The following is a 15,807-nucleotide window of genomic DNA, read 5'->3' as shown; positions in this document are numbered from 1 at the left end:
TAGCAAGGGCTTAAAGAACTCTCTGAGAGATGATAATTGAAACAAATAATATTTTCTTTGTTCTTTGGTTGTGGGTGTTACCCCTCCTTAATTGTTCTTGAACTGAATGACCGGGTAGCCTATTTTAGAAGGCACTTAAGAATTAACTACAATGCTGTGGGTCAGAAGTGGCATGTAGGTTAGACCAAGTAAGGATGACAGATTTCTTTCCATTGAGGGCATCAGTGAACTAGATGGGACATGATTATTTTTACCAGAAATCAATGGTAGTTTAATGATCACTGTTCTTAAAACTAGCTTTTATAATTCCATATTTGTTAATTAGATCATAGATAGAGGAACAGAAATGAGGACATTCAGCCCTTCGAGTCTGCTCCACCATTCAATCATGGCTGACAAGTTTCTCAACCCCATTCTCCTGCTTTCTCCTGGTAACCCTTGATACTCAAGAACCTATCTATCTCAATCTTGATTATACTCAATGACCTGGCCTCCACAGTCTTCTGTGGCAATGAATTCTATGGAAGAAGTTTCCCCTTATCTCTGTTCTGAAAGTTCTTCCCTGTACTCTAAGGCTATGCCCTCCGGTTCTATTCTCTCCTATCAATGGAGGCATCTTCCCAACATCTGCTCTGTCCAGGTCATTCAGTATTCTGTGCGTTTCAATTAGAGTAATTTGGAACAGTGAGCTAGAAATGTTATTTCCACAAAATTATGAAAGTTTATTGCTCTGTTTTGCTCACACCTTCATTAGATTTGCTTATATTTCTGCTCCTCTATCTCCCTCAGACTGTTGGGAGGCCCATTGTACAATTTCAGCAAGGTAATCAGCCCTTTTTTATTTCTAAGTTCTACCCAGAAGGCCCTCGTTTGAAGACCCATCTCTAACATCCTTCCTCATTACTGCAGTGATTGTTTTCTTTACCAATAATGCAATGCCCCACCGCTCTCTGTCTCGCTCTGTCTGTCTGTCTCACTCTGTTTTGTCTGTCTCGCTCTGTCTATCTCTCTCTCACACACGCTCCCGCTCCTTTAAGGTGTTTCGTACAACCAGCCTCTTTCAGAAAGGTGGTAAGGACAAGCCAGGGAATATAGACCGGTGAGCCTGACGTCAGTGGTGGACAAGTTGTTAGAGGGAATCATGAGGGATAGGATGTACAAGGACGGATGAGGGATAGTCAACTTGGCTTTGTGCTTGGGAAGTTATGTTTCAAAAACTTGATTGAGCCTTTTGAGCTATAGGGAGAGGTTGAATAGGCCGCGGCTGTTTTCCCTGGAGCGTCGGAAGATATGGGGTGACCTTGTAGAGGTTTACAAAATCCTGAGGGGCATGGATAGGATAAATAGACCAAGTCTTTTCCTTGGGGTGGGGGAGTCCAGAATTAGAGGGCATAGGTTTATGGTGAGAGGGGAAAGATATAAAAGAGTCCTAAGGGGCAACTTTTTCATGCATAGGGTGGTATGTGTATGGAATGAGCTGCCAGAGGAAGTGGTGGAGGCTAGTACAGTTGCAACATTTAAAAGGCATCTGGATGGGTATATGAATAGGAAGGGCTTGGAGAGATATGTACCGGGTGCTGGCAAGTGGGACTAGATTGGGTTAGGATATCTGGTCGGCATGGACGAGTTGGACCGAAGGGTCTGTTTCCATGCTGTACATCTCTATGACGCTAACCTCCATCGAGTATAAACCCAGAGTCCTCAAATGTACCTCCGATGTTAAGTTTTTCATTCTGGGACCATTCTCTTTCAAGACCATCATCTGCCCCCCATGGTGAGATTTGAACCCATGTGTCCGAACTTATGAATCACCTGTCCAGTGAAATTACCACTGTTACATACTGGAATGAATGCACAGAAATTTACCAAAAACGAAACCGATGAAAGTTGTGCCAACTGAATAAAGAGCTTTGAAGTCGTGATAGAGTGACCCTTCACTGTATTTTGGTTGCCTATAAAACAGTTGACTTGGTAAAAAGATTGAATCTTTCTGATATTTGTAATCAATTTGTTTCAAATAATTCTTACTCTGTGTAGTACAGTGTGCTTTTCTTTGTAAAAACTACATTGAGCATCTTCACAAGAGGCTGCTAGTGACTGACCTCCATGGGAACCAAAACGAAATGTATAAAACGTCGTGTCTAACAGGCTAGGTTTCACTGAAATCTGATTTGTCCAATGTTACCATCAGCTGGAGCATAACAGATTCTGATCGTTGTCATTGGGATTGCATTGGATGCCTACAGGCTAACTTACACATTTAAAAAAATGTTTGACGGACTGTTTAGTTTTCCTTTTTTCTCTCTTGTAGATGCTGACTTGCTAAGCTTGCATGTATTAATGCTGGCATCACAGAAGAAATTTGGAAGAAAGATTAATCTACAAATTAGTGAGTATATTCGTATATGCTTGACAAGTTATCAAGTAAGATGAAGGCTAATGGTAGTAAAATATCTTGTTGAATAATTTTCACTGAGGGCATGTTGTTTCAATCAACATGGGGGCATTGAAACAGGAGTCGGCCGTTCAGATTCTTGAGCCTGTTCTACCATTCAGTGAGCTCATGGATGATCTGTGACCTACCTTTGGCCTATTTCCCCTAATAACTTTGCTTAACAAAAAAAAATTATATATCTGAGATTTAGAACTAACTATTGATCTAGTATCAACTGCCTTTTATGGATAGAAGTTTGAATGTATCGCCCCTTAACCTTCTACGTTCTTGAGAAAACAGACCTAATTTGTGTAATCTCTCCTCATAACAACCCATTGTCTGTCTACTCTAAGACTCTTACAGATAGTCTTGTCTGTGTTATAGTCAGCTGAGGGAGGGAATTGGCTCCCTGATTTTTCACAACCTCTCAGTTGCAACAAGTATTTTTGTTTTCTTTTTAGCATGCAGTTATCATTCTTCAGCAAAGACCTAGTTTGGTAGAAAATGATAGAGCCAATTGCCAAACTCCTTTGAATGAAAGGCAGGAATTTTCTGAGACTACTAACACAGAAAAAGATTTAAAAAGTGCAACATCAAACATATGTATGTACACCGGTATAAGAGTGACCCAGATATAAGTTTCAGAGGGCACTTCTAACTGAACCTAGTTTGAATTTTTTCCTCTAATGCTCTTAGTGATTTTCCTTATGTAAGTAGATCTATAACTACTTCGGTATTTATATCTATGATTATCTGAAGGATCTTAACTAAAGCCTACTGTTAATATTGTAATAGATTGATTAAATAATTCAAGAGAAGCAATTAACTCTGTGGGAAGCTAGGGAAGTGGTTGCCGGGCCCCTTCCTGAGATATTTGTATCATTGATAGTCACAGGTGAGGTGCCGGAAGACTGGAGGTTGGCTAACGTGGTCCCACTATTTAAAAAAGATGGGACGGAAAAGCCAGGGAGCTATACACTGGTGAGCCTGACGTCGGTGGTGAGCAAGTTGTTGGAAGAAATCCTGAAGGACAGGTTTTACATGTATTTGGAAAGACGAGGACTGATTATGGATAGTCAGCATGGCTTTGTGCATGGGAAATCATGTCTCACAAACTTGATTGAGTTTTTTGAAGAAATAACAAAGAGGGCAGAGCGGTAAACATGATCTATATGGACTTCAGTAAGGCGTTTGACAAGGTTCCTCATGGTAGACTGGTTAGCAAGGTTAGATCTCATGTAATACAGGGAGAACTAGCCAATTGGAAACAGAACTGACTCAAAGTTAGAAGACAGAGGGTGGTGGTGGAGGTTGCTTTTCAGACTGGAGGCCTGTGACCAGTGGTGTTCCACAAGGATCGGTGCTGAGCCAATGCTTTTCATCATTTATATAAGTGATTTAGATGTGAACAAAGGAGATATAGTTAGTAAATTTGCAGATGACACCAAAATTGGTGGTGTAGTGAACAGCGAAAAGGTTGCCTCTGAGTGAGAATATGTATAAGGTATGAGTAAGTAGAGAAAGAGTTAAGTTTGGGGTTGCAGGGCAAAGGCTCAGCTTGCATGACTTTGACCAGATAAGAGCTTGCAGTAAACAGTGAGGAGCTGGAGGCAAGGATAATGGTTTAACGAGGTGAAGAACATCAGTTGTGTAATGCCAGTTAATGAGGTGAAGAACATCCATGGTGAAATGCTTGTTAACAGCTGAGGAACGTCTATTGTGTCATGCCAGATGGCTTAATCTTTACTGTTGATGCTCGTTGATTGTAACCGTCACCCATCAAGATAGATGTTGCCTTATTTGAATGCTGCTCCCTGTAAGTGACTATATAATTCCTTCAGAATCTGCTGTTTGAGAGAAGACCGAGAGCTGATGTCTTTGCATACCTGGACATTTGCTCTCTCTCAGTGGCTCGGAATGAAGGGAAAGAAGGTGGGGCCATACTGTCTGAGTGTTTGCTTCGACTGATATGGGGTACAGAAACGGGATGACATGAGTACAAAGGGATCTTGATCAGATGGGCCAATAGGCTAAGGAGTGACAGATGGAGTTTAATTTAGATTAGATTAGATTCCCTACAGTGTGGAAACAGGCCATTCGGCCCAACAAGTCCTCACTGACCCTCCGAAGAGCAACTCAACTTCCTCTGGCTCATGTACTTAACACTATGGGCAAAATAGCATGGCCAATCCATCTTTGGATTGTGGGAGGAAACCCACGCAGACACGGGAAGAATGTGCAAACTCCACTCAGACAGTTGCCTGATGCTGGAATCAAACCCGGGTCCCTGGTGCTGTGAGGCACTGAGCCACATACCGCCTTTAATTTAGATAAATGTGAGGTGCTACATTTTGGAAAAGCAAATCAGAGCAGGGTTATACACTTAACTGTCAGGTCGTGGAGAGTTTTGCTGAACAAAGAGACCTCGGAGTGCAGGTTCTTAGTTCCTTGAAAGTAAAGTCGCAGGTAGATAGGATAGTGGAGAAGATGTTTGGTATGCTTTCTTTTATTGTCCTGAACATTGAGTTTAGGAGTTGGGAGGTCATGTTGTGGCTGTACAGGACATTGGTTAGGCCACTTTTGAATATTGTATGCAATTCTGGTCTCCTTCCTATTGGAAAGATGTTGTGAAAATTGAAAGGGTTCAGAAAAGATTTACAAGGATGTTGCTAGAGTTGGACAATTTGAGCTATCGGGAGAAATTGAATAGGCTGAGGCTGAGGGGTGACCTTACAGAGGTTTATAAAATCTTGAGGGGCGTGGATGGGGTAAATAGACAAGGTCTTTTTCCCTGGGGTGTGGGAGTCTAGAACTAGAAAGCATAGGTTTAGAGTGAAAGGGGAAAGATATAAAAAGAACCTAAGGAGCAACGTTTTCACGCAGAGGGTGATGCATGTATGGAATGAGCTGCCAGAAAAAGTGGTGGAGGCTGGTACAATTCCAGCATTTCAAAGGCGTCTGGGTGTGTATATGAATGGGAAAGGTTTAGAGGAATATGGGCCAAGTGCTGGCAAATGAGACTCGATTAGATTAGGATATCTGGTCGGCATGAATGACTTTGACCGAAGGGTCTGTTTCCGTGCTGTACATCTCTATGACTCTATAATTAGCATGAAATGTTCTTATCGATGTAAGTCACTGCAGCTGCACATTCCGTCCCAGCCAGTAGCCTTTGTTATACAATTTTGCTATTGTTATGCTTGTGGAGACTACGTTAATAAAATATTTCTCAGTCATGTTCTGCAGAGCGAGAGTGGCAGCTGTTAGCCATTTTGTGCTACTCCATCATGGACAGCCCTAATAACTGGTAGTATGCCTAAAAGGGAGGGTGGCTGGCACAAACAAGGAAAAACAATGCTACATCAGTTTCTAAGTCCTTGGCATCTTTTGAAGTGTTAGATTTTAAACTTGATTGACTTATATCCGTAGCAGTGGCAAAATCTGGAATTATTTTGAGTTTATGGTGGATGGTTGCTCTCAAGTTGTTTTATGACTGGGCTAACGTCTTTAGATAATGAGAGGAGTAGAAGGGAGAGAAAGAGAGCAACCTGTCCAGATTCAGTCTGCTGTTGTGAATGAATCCATGTTCTTTAGTCTGCTGTGCTACTCAAAAGCAGCTGTTAAAATATAAATCAGTGCATATTCTGGAGCCTAACTCCATTGTCTTTCCATGCTGACTAACTGCTAGGTGGGCCTTTTATCTTCCAACTTAAAATTATCAAGTTGCTGAACTAAACAGAAGTTAAAATTTCTTGACGCAGGTTCAGTTACCTAGTTTTGATGTCTTCAGATAAATTTGGTAATTTTAGTGTGGATAGCTTGTTTCTTTGATGTAGGTCAGTCAAAGTTTGCTTTAGTTTGTGATCAGGGGACAACTGTAACCATTTTGAGTCCATATTTCTTCCTTTTTAAAAACTATTTTAGTCCATGAAAGGTCTTAGGTATAACAAAAATATGGTTGGAGTTAAAATTTGATAGTCAATATTTGCTACTATCTCAACAGTGAAAGTGTCCTTCTTTCAAATATCCTACCTTATACGCACAATCAGGAAATGTTCTTAGATTGTTGCTTATATAGTTTAATCATGTTGTAGTTTGCAATTTCGATATGTGTATCATCTTTTAGTCGTACATCATGTAACTAAACCAGTGCAGATAGAATTTTCAAACAAATTACTTGTTCCTTTTCTTAACCATCCTGCCAACTCTGCTGCAATACACGCCTCATTCTGTGGAAATGAGATGACAGAACAGGTACATGAGAAACTGCAAGCCATTGTTAGTTGGCTGGTTTCTAAAAACTGGGATATGAAGCAGACAGAATAACCGAAAACGTTTTATGGCACTATAAATCACAAAACTTAAGACAGTGTGTTATGCTTCGAGTTCTTCTTTATGTTGCCAATATAGTTGCTAAATTGCTCTTGTCTTGAGAAAATTGTATTTATAAGTCTAAAAAGTTTAAGCAAATGTTCTTTTTTTGTTCCCTTTATACAGCCTACATGAGCTGAACTAGTTGTACACTGTTCCTCTAAATGGAGTTGAGCAGCCATTGATATAGTAATTGTGACATTAGAAAATAAGTTTTTGCCGCCTTCACTCTCTTCTGCTAAAGATTAAAATAATTTATTTTTAAATTGATTTTTGAAAAATGAGCAAGTGAAATATGAAACTGAGTGAGAATGGTTTGAGAGTTTTGAATTGCATATCAATAGATTTTGTAGGTCTTCAGGATTGGCAGTTTTGGGTTTGTTTAATGCAGTCAAACCCAAAAATCATTTTTGCCTTCTGGCACCTGTCAGGACTGGGTGCCATTGTACAGGTGTTCATTTTGCTGCCACTGATAATCTGCACTAATTTGTTGAAGACAATATCCAAGTATATTATGCAGCTGTTTTTTGCCCACTTGGGAATAGTATTCTGGTGAAGATTACTGGTAAAGCAAGATTAACAGTACAAAGACTGCATGTGCTGGTTTCCCCACTAGTGCCTAATGGTTTCTGGATAATATTTACTTTGATCTTGGTCTTTTTTGTAACCATTTTCAGGTGTTTGCATAATGTGCGGCTGCAGACTGGAATGATTCCAAGCTACTTTAGCACTGCTGCCTCATAGCGCCAGAGACCTGGGTTCAATTCCCACCTCAGGCAACTGTCTGTGTGGAGTTTGCACATTCTCCCCGTGTCTGCATGGGTTTCCTTCAGGTGCTCCGGTTTCCTCCCACAGTCCAAAGATGTGCAGGTTAGGTGAATTGGCCATGCTAAATTGCCCGTAGTGTTCGGTGAAGGGGTAAATATAGGGGAATGGGTCTGGATGGGTTACTCTTCAGAGGGTCGGTGTGGACTTGTTGGGCCGAAGAGCCTGTTTCCACACTAAGTAATCTAATCTAATCTATTTAAGTATGGTTCATTCTTAACTGGTTTACTGCCAAAAGAAAACAGGAGTTCATTCTTGACCAGTCAGTTGCTGGGTTTCAGCTGAAGCACCAGTAGTTGAAATATTGTTCAATCACTTCTAAGTCCTGGGACAAGTTGCGGCTGAGATTCACAGGATTGTTTTCATAGGTAGCAAGGACCAGATCATCTGCAAGGGCAAAATTCCAAGAGAAGATGTGAGGCAAGTCACTTGCATAGCTGTTGAAGAGGATTGAAGATAAAACCGAGCTTTGAGGATGTACGTTAGCAATGACAAATGATAAAAGCTCTGAACGAGCACCAACAGCAATCTGGTGAGTGATCTGACAGATCCTCTGGGCTTCATTGTCCTTCAAGCAGTATTCTACACTTAGGAGGATCCTTATTCTCCATGCAAGTATATTGCATTTACTCTGCAAATAAAATTTCCAGGACAGCCCTTTCTGCAACTGATCAGACTGTTCACCACTCTTTGTAAATGACCTAAGAAAATTTCTGCTGGATTAAATACAATTTACCTAACTGCAGTTTTGAGACTTGGCTATCCAACCTCGACATAAACTTATAAAGCTGAAAGATGTAGTTATGCAAGAAGAGCATTAAATGAGAATTAATATAAAACAAAGAACTGTGAATGCTGGCAATCTGAATCAAAAACAGAAATTCCTGGAGAAACTCAGCAGGTTTGGCAGCATCTGTGAAGAGAAAGCAGCATTAACGTTTTGAGTCTGGTGACCCTGCTTCAGTACTGGTTCTGGTGAAGAGTCACTGGATTTTAAAATTTAACTCTGCTTTCTGTCCTTAGATGCTGCTGCCAAACCTGCTAAGTTTCTCTATTGACCTTCTTACTAAAACTAAATGAACTATTGTGCAGAAGATACTGACTTAGACCAGAAGAACTACTTGGGACAAGATTGAGAACTATAATGTGGTACAGTTGGATAACAACCTGTACTGGAACAAATGCAAGTAGCATTATATTATAACTAGATTAAGGATCACTTCTGTTAATTTACAGATGAATGTAGTTCAGTGCAAATTGTACTTTATCTTGAATTTAACTTTTGGATTATGAGGATATGGCCTGGTTTGGCAAATTCTCAATTCCCTTTAGAGAATAGTTAAACAGTGATTAATCATTGTTTCTTTACTAGGTATGCAGGGAAAAGGAAAACCTGCATTTCACACCTCTGAAGCAATTAATCCCTGTGATCTTTGCCAGCCTCCTCTTGATGATAAGTCTAAAGACAAAACTGTAATTAATTTATTGAATTGTGTGTGGCAAAAATTATAAAATGTATCATTTATTTAGCTGAGCAAAAAGTGAAAAAGTGCCATTTCCATGAGTACCCACGCACTCTGGATAAAAAGCAGAGTTAGGTAGCTGTGATTACAATGTAGCAACTACTGTTTTTCTCAATGCGCACATCTGGTGTGCTTTTTCATTCACTTGCTGGCATTTTTTAGTGATTGTGGCATAAATCATTTTGCTAATCAGAAACACAAGTGACTGAAAGTCATTTCTTCTTTGCACAATAGAAAAAAACATATGGCTTTCCAGTCATCTCTGGTAAACAAAGCATCCATTGACATGTCGGCTTGCTGTTTTTAATAGGAAAAATTATAGCATGCTGTATTTAGTAACATAAATTTAAAAAGTCAGCTTTTTGCTTTGTGTACACTGTTGTGATTTTTACAAAGAAATTGATACAAGCTAACAGTAAAGATAAAAATTGTCTAGCAATTCCAAATAACAAAAACATGTACTATTTTTAAGTCTGAGGTTTTAATTAATAATGATATTTAGCAGCAACCTTGTTCCATATTTAACACAGATGTCATTATGTTATGTTTTAAGGCAGCTAATGGAATTTTTTCACATCCAGATACTTTTAAAAAATAATTTATAACATATTTTATAATTAAATCAATTTACAGCTGATTATGATACAGTGCTGTATTGCTTTTATTTGTAGCTTTTGAACTTGGTGGTGTTGGAACATTTATGTTTTGTAGAATAGTCGTCAATTTAGTTGGTTGCTTTCTTGCCACTGAATCAGGAAGTTTTAATTTTAAGTCCGCTTCCAGATACTTTTGAGGGCATAATCTAGTTGTCATTTCACTCAGTTACTGTTTGAAATGCTGTCTTTTGAATGAGAAACTGTGCCTGCTGTTTCAGGTGGGCATAAAATAGCTTTTGTCACTATTTTGAAGCAGAGCAGAAAAATATTTCCTTAAATCCTGATCAATATTAATCCCCAAACCTACATCACTAACATAGATGATCTGATGTGAATTTTGAGACCTTGGTGTGTAAAACCTGAATGCCATATTTCTTAAATTACACTCAATGTATTTAATTGACTACAAGATACTTTGGGACATTGAGGTCATGAAAGGTGCTATTTCAATGCAAATCTGTTCCTTCTATTCAGTTATGTTTAATTTAGAGGGACTGAAGATAATTAAGCAAATGTTTTTTAATTCAAAACTTGTTAAAGTATGCCATACTATTTGGTTGCTGTTTGCTTATTGTCTGTTGGCTTGTTTCTTCCTGCTGTGCGTTTTTTCAGTGATGATTTGGAGATGTCGGTGTTGGACTGGGGAGTACAAAATTAAAAATCACATAACACCAGGTTATAGTCCAACAGGTTTAATTGGAAGCACACTAGCTTTCGGAGCAGCGCTCCAAAAGCTAGTGTGCTTCCAATTAAACCTGTTGGACTATAACCTGGTGTTGTTTGATTTTTAACTTTGTTTCAGTCAAGTTGATTGAATAATAGTGTGGGGTAATTCTTTGTTATCACTTTGTTAACATTCTCATGGATAAGATGCGTTGTCACCTAGAGATTGTGAATGTAATACAACCATCACCAAGTAGCTTTCTTTCAGATTTTGTGAAGTAAAGATCATTGAAAGCACTGAAGAAAGAGTTATAAACTTGGATCAAATGTAACCATTTTCTGAAATGTCAGTTATGACTTCAGTCTATTACACACTTGGTTGAATGCTTAGACTACATAATGTAACGAAGATTGTACAAATGGTGTATGGTCATTCTAAGCAGTGCTAACATTGATGCATCTGTGACAGAATAGTGGAAACATGGACAAATAAATTGTTCCCTGGTGATTTTTTGAATTACATGCTGCAAGTGCAAGTTGTGCAGCAATGAGTTGCTCTATTTAAGTGGTGGTATCCTTGAGCTACTGGTTGTGATAGGTGCTAGAAACACCCTCTGAGTGCATTCTATATTCTTGCTACACTGTGCTTTCAATTTTTTTTTAAATGAAGGACCATTGATTTAAGATACTATGTGGTAACTACTGTACATACATGAAAAATAGTCAAATTTTTTGACTGCTTTTAAGGTTAAATTTATGGGGTTGACTATAACGTTGATACTACTTTTGAGGGACTGAAATTCATGCCAGTCACAATTCATACTGTATCATTACCAGAAGCCGAATTGATCTCTAAACGAATGAAGAATAAAAAAATTATGGTAATTCTGAAAGCCCGGAGTGGAACACAACAGCCAGTGGACTGGAAGACTGGGAGTGGAGCAGAACAACTGGCACACTGGAAAGCTGAAGTGGGACATGTGGCCAGCACACAGACTCATAAACGTCGATCTGTTATCTGTGGAAAAACTAGGGCCAACTTTTACAGAAGATGTATGGAAAATTCCAGGTTATTTAGCCAAAAATAGGGGGTCGACTTTTACGTGAGATTTAATATTATCGAGTGTATACAGTAGGAGAATTTCTTGAGCGTGGCCGATCTAAAATGATAGTCTGTGGAGTCCATGTTGAGTACTTGCATGGTAGTTTCCTTCTGACTGTATGCCACTATATTTCCACAACTGGTAGATCTGTCTCTGCTGGTGGTATAGAATGTATATAGAGATGTGCTTGAGATGAGTGGAATGTTGGCTGATGCCTGTGATTAGGTGAGCTTGACTGTGGCAGGTTGCTGTTTGACTGCCCTGTTTCAGCTCTAGGATAGCATTTCCAACTTTAGGTCTGGTCTTCGGATATTGCAGAGGAGGCCTTTGCAGACTTGTAGAGAAGGAGATGGTTACAGAAATAGAAGGAAGGTGGTATGAAAGGTTTCAAACAAGTAGTTCAGAATTGTCATATTAGAGGCATTTAAACATGGTCTGTAATCTGGTCCAACTAGATGCCTTCTCGGTGCCCATATTAATCAGTATTGTGTGTTACTGCCATTTCTACTATCTTTTGGAAATCATGGACAACTGTAAGACCATAAAACATAGGAGTGGGAGTAAGGCCATTCGTGGACTACCCAGATTCTATGGACTACCTAAAGTGCACAAACCAGACATCCCACTCAGACCCATAGTATCACTACCAGGGACACCATCACACAAACTGGCTAAAGAACTACAGCAGAAACTGAAACACCTGATCAGCGGATCCAGACACTCTATACAATCAACACAGGAATTCTTGGACATCATCAGAAATATACACATAGACAAGGAAGACACCATGGTCTCATTCGACGTAACGGCACTTTTCACGTCTATTGACAAAGCCCTAGCCAGAGAAACAATAGCCAACCTGAGGAACAGACATAACAGACAACAGGACATTGAACCCATCAACAAAGACGGCATACTTAAACTCCTGGACTTGTGCCTCACAACACACTTCACATTCAACAACTAGATATACGAACAAATCAACGGAACACCCATGGGCTCACCGATCTCGGGACTCATAGCAGAAGCAGTAATGCAAAGGTTAGAACAAACAGTCTTACCACAAATTCAACCCAAACTCTGGGTCAGATACGTTGATGACACCTTTGTAATCATTAAAAACACGGAAATAGAGAAAACACACCGGATCATCAACTCCATACTCACAGGAATCCGATTCACGAGAGAGGAAGAAAAGGACAACCAACTCCCATTCCTAGACGTGATGGTACAGAGAACACCAAACGGAGAATTCACCACAAAGGTACACAGGAAAGCCACACACACAGACCAAGTCCTGAACTATGAAAGCAACCACCCCAATACACACAAAGGAAGTTGCATCAAGACACTATTCAAAAGGGCCACAACACACTGCAGCACACCAGAACTGCAAAAAGAGGAAGAGGAACACCTATTCAAGGTATTCGCCAAAAACGGATATCCTCGCAATTTCATCAACAGATGCCTAGGGGAAAGACAACGGAACGAGGACATGCCGCAACCCAAAGGACTAGCCACACTACTATATATCAAGAACATCTCTGAACTGACAGCCAGACTACTGCGACCACTAGGACTTATAACAGCACACAAACCAACAGCCACACTCAGACAACAACTCACCAGAACGAAGGACCCGATACCCAGCATGAGCAAAACTAATGTAGTGTCACAAAATCCCATGCAAGGACTGCACAAAACACTACATAGGACAAACAGGAAGACCGCTAACGATCCGCATCCACGAACATCAACTAGCCACGAAACGACACGACCAGCTATCCTTAGTAGCCACACACGCAGACGACAAGCAACATGAATTCGACTGGGACAACAAAGAACAGCCAGGGAATTCCTAGAAGCATGGCACTCATCCACAAACTCCATCAACAAACACATCGACCTGGACCCAATATACCGGCCACTACAGCGGACAGCTGAAACTGACAACCAGAAGCGACAGGGACAGACCACTATAAATGCTGGAGGAAACACCACAGAAGCGCTTCGCAGGAGGCTCCCAAGCACTGAGGATGTCACCTAGACAGGGGACGAAACATTTGCAACAAAAACTTCCAGCTCGGCGAACAGAACCACAACAACGAGTACCCGAGCTACAAATCTTCTCTCAAACTTTGTAAGGCCATTCAGCCCATCGAGTCCACTGTGCCATTTAATCATGGCTAATGGGCATTTCAACTCACTTATCCGCACTCTTCTCGGAGCCCTTAATTTCTTGAGATCAAGAATTTATCAATCTCTGCTTTGAAAACATTTAACATTCCATCCTCCACTGTCCTCCGTGGCAATGAATCCCACAAGCCCACCACTCTCTGGCTGAAGAAATGTCTCCTTATTTCTGTTCTAAATCGACTCCCTCTAATTCTAAGGCTGTGCCACTGGTCCTAATCTCCCCGCCTAATGGAAACAGCTTCCCAGCGACCACAGTTTCTAAGCCATGCATTATCTTATAAATTTATATTAGATCTCCCCACAACCTTCTAAACTCTAATGAACACAATCCCAAGATGCTCAGCCGTTCATCATAAGTTAGGCCTACCGTTCCAGGGATCATTCGTGTGAATCTCTGCTGGACACGCTTCAGTGCTATTATGCCCTTCCTGAGGTGTGAGGCCCAAAATTGGACACAGTATTCTAAATGGGGCATAACTACAGATTTATAAAGCTGCCTTTACATTCCAACTCTCTTGAGATAAATGACAACATTATATTTGCTTTCTTAATCACTGACTCAACCTGCAGGTTGACCTTTAGGGAAACCTGCACTAGCACTCCCAGATCCCTTTGTACTTCGGCTTTATGAATATCCTCACTGTTTAGAAAATAGTCCATGCCGTATTCTTATTTCCAAAGTGTAAGACCTCGCATTTACTCACGTTGAATTTGCTTAACCATTTCCTGGGAACAGGAGATTCGACGTTTCGGGCACAGGCCCTTCTTCAGGAATGAGCAGAGAGTGTTCAGCAGGAGAAGATAAAAGGTAGGGAGGAGGGACTTGGAGGAGGGGCGTTGGAAATGTGATAGGTGGAAAGAGGTCAAGGTGAGGGTGATAGGTCGGAGTAGGGTGGAGGCGGAGAGGACAAGAAGAAGACTGCAGGACAGGAAGGCGGTGCCGGGCCGGAAGGATCCAGCTGAGACAAGGGGGGGGGAGGGGGATGAAGAAACTGGTGAAGTCCAAGTTCATCCCCTGCGGTTGGAGGGTTCCCAGTCGGAAGATAAGACGCTCCTCCTCCGACCGTCGCATTGTTGTGGTGTGGCGGTGGATGAGTCCAATGACCTGCATATCCTCGGTGGAGTGGGAGGGGGAGTTGAAATGCTGTGCTACAGGGTGGTTGGGTTGGTCCGTCCGGGTGGCCCAGAGGTGCTCCCTGAATCGCTCCGCAAGTAGGCGGCCTGTCTCCCCAATATAGAGGAGGCCACACCGGCTGCAGCGGATGCAGTAGATGATGTGGGGGGAGGTGCAGGTGAATCTGTGGCGGATATGGAAGTTTCCCTTGGGGCCTTGGAGAGAAGTGAGGGGGGAGGTGTGGGATTCCCCTCCCCTATCATATATTTCCCTCCCCTCCCCTATCAGCTTACCGTAGAGACCACTCCCTCCGCGACTCCCTTGTCAGATCCACACCCCCCACCGACCCAACCTCCAATCCCGGCACCTTCCCTTGCAACCGCAGGAGGTGCAACACTTGCGCCCACACCTCCCCCCTCACTTCTCTCCAAGGCCCCAAAGGAAACTTCCATATCCGCCACAGATTCACCTGCACATCCACCCACATCATCTACTGCATCCGCTGCAGCCGGTGTGGCCTCCTCTATATTGGGGAGACAGGCCGCCTACTTGCAGAGCGATTCAGAGAGCACCTCTGGGCCACCCGGACGAACCAACCCAACCAACCTGTGGCACAGCATTTCAACTCCCCCTCCCACTCCACCGAGGATATGCAGGTCATTGGACTCATCCACCGCCAAACCACAACAACCCGACGGTCGGAGGAGGAGCGTCTTATCTTCCGACTGGGAACACTCCAACCGCAGGGGATGAACTTGGACCTCACCAGTTTCTTCATCCCCCCTCCCCCCACCCTGTCTCAGCCGGATCCTTCCAGCCCGGCACCGCCTTCCTGACCTGCAGTCTTCTTCTTGACCTCTCCGCCTCCACCCTACTCCGACCTATCACCCTCACCTTGACCTCTTTCCACCTACCACATTTC

At 41.8% G+C, this 15,807-nt stretch overlaps 1 protein-coding gene across 12 annotated transcripts in view; it reads left to right on the top strand.

The window, feature by feature from the left end:
- Nucleotides 1-15,807, top strand: part of tbc1d5 (TBC1 domain family, member 5) — a 519,702-nt gene that overhangs the window by 107,534 nt on the left and 396,361 nt on the right. For 8 of the 12 annotated variants that reach the window (XM_043690195.1, XM_043690191.1, XM_043690202.1 and 5 more), the window contains one exon: nt 2,312-2,389. The exons of 2 other annotated variants lie outside the window; for them this stretch is intronic. The gene's annotated coding sequence lies outside the window, so the exon portion shown is untranslated. Of the gene's footprint in view, nt 1-2,311; nt 2,390-7,998; nt 8,163-15,807 lie in introns of all 12 variants that reach the window. 2 more of the 12 variants (XM_043690201.1, XM_043690193.1) reach the window with 2 other exon arrangements.

Source organism: Chiloscyllium plagiosum, chromosome 5 (assembly GCF_004010195.1).
Source record: "Chiloscyllium plagiosum isolate BGI_BamShark_2017 chromosome 5, ASM401019v2, whole genome shotgun sequence".
NCBI classification, from domain to species: domain Eukaryota; kingdom Metazoa; phylum Chordata; class Chondrichthyes; order Orectolobiformes; family Hemiscylliidae; genus Chiloscyllium; species Chiloscyllium plagiosum.
Note: the sequence above shows the minus strand (reverse complement) of the source record. Positions and strands in the feature narration are given on the sequence as shown.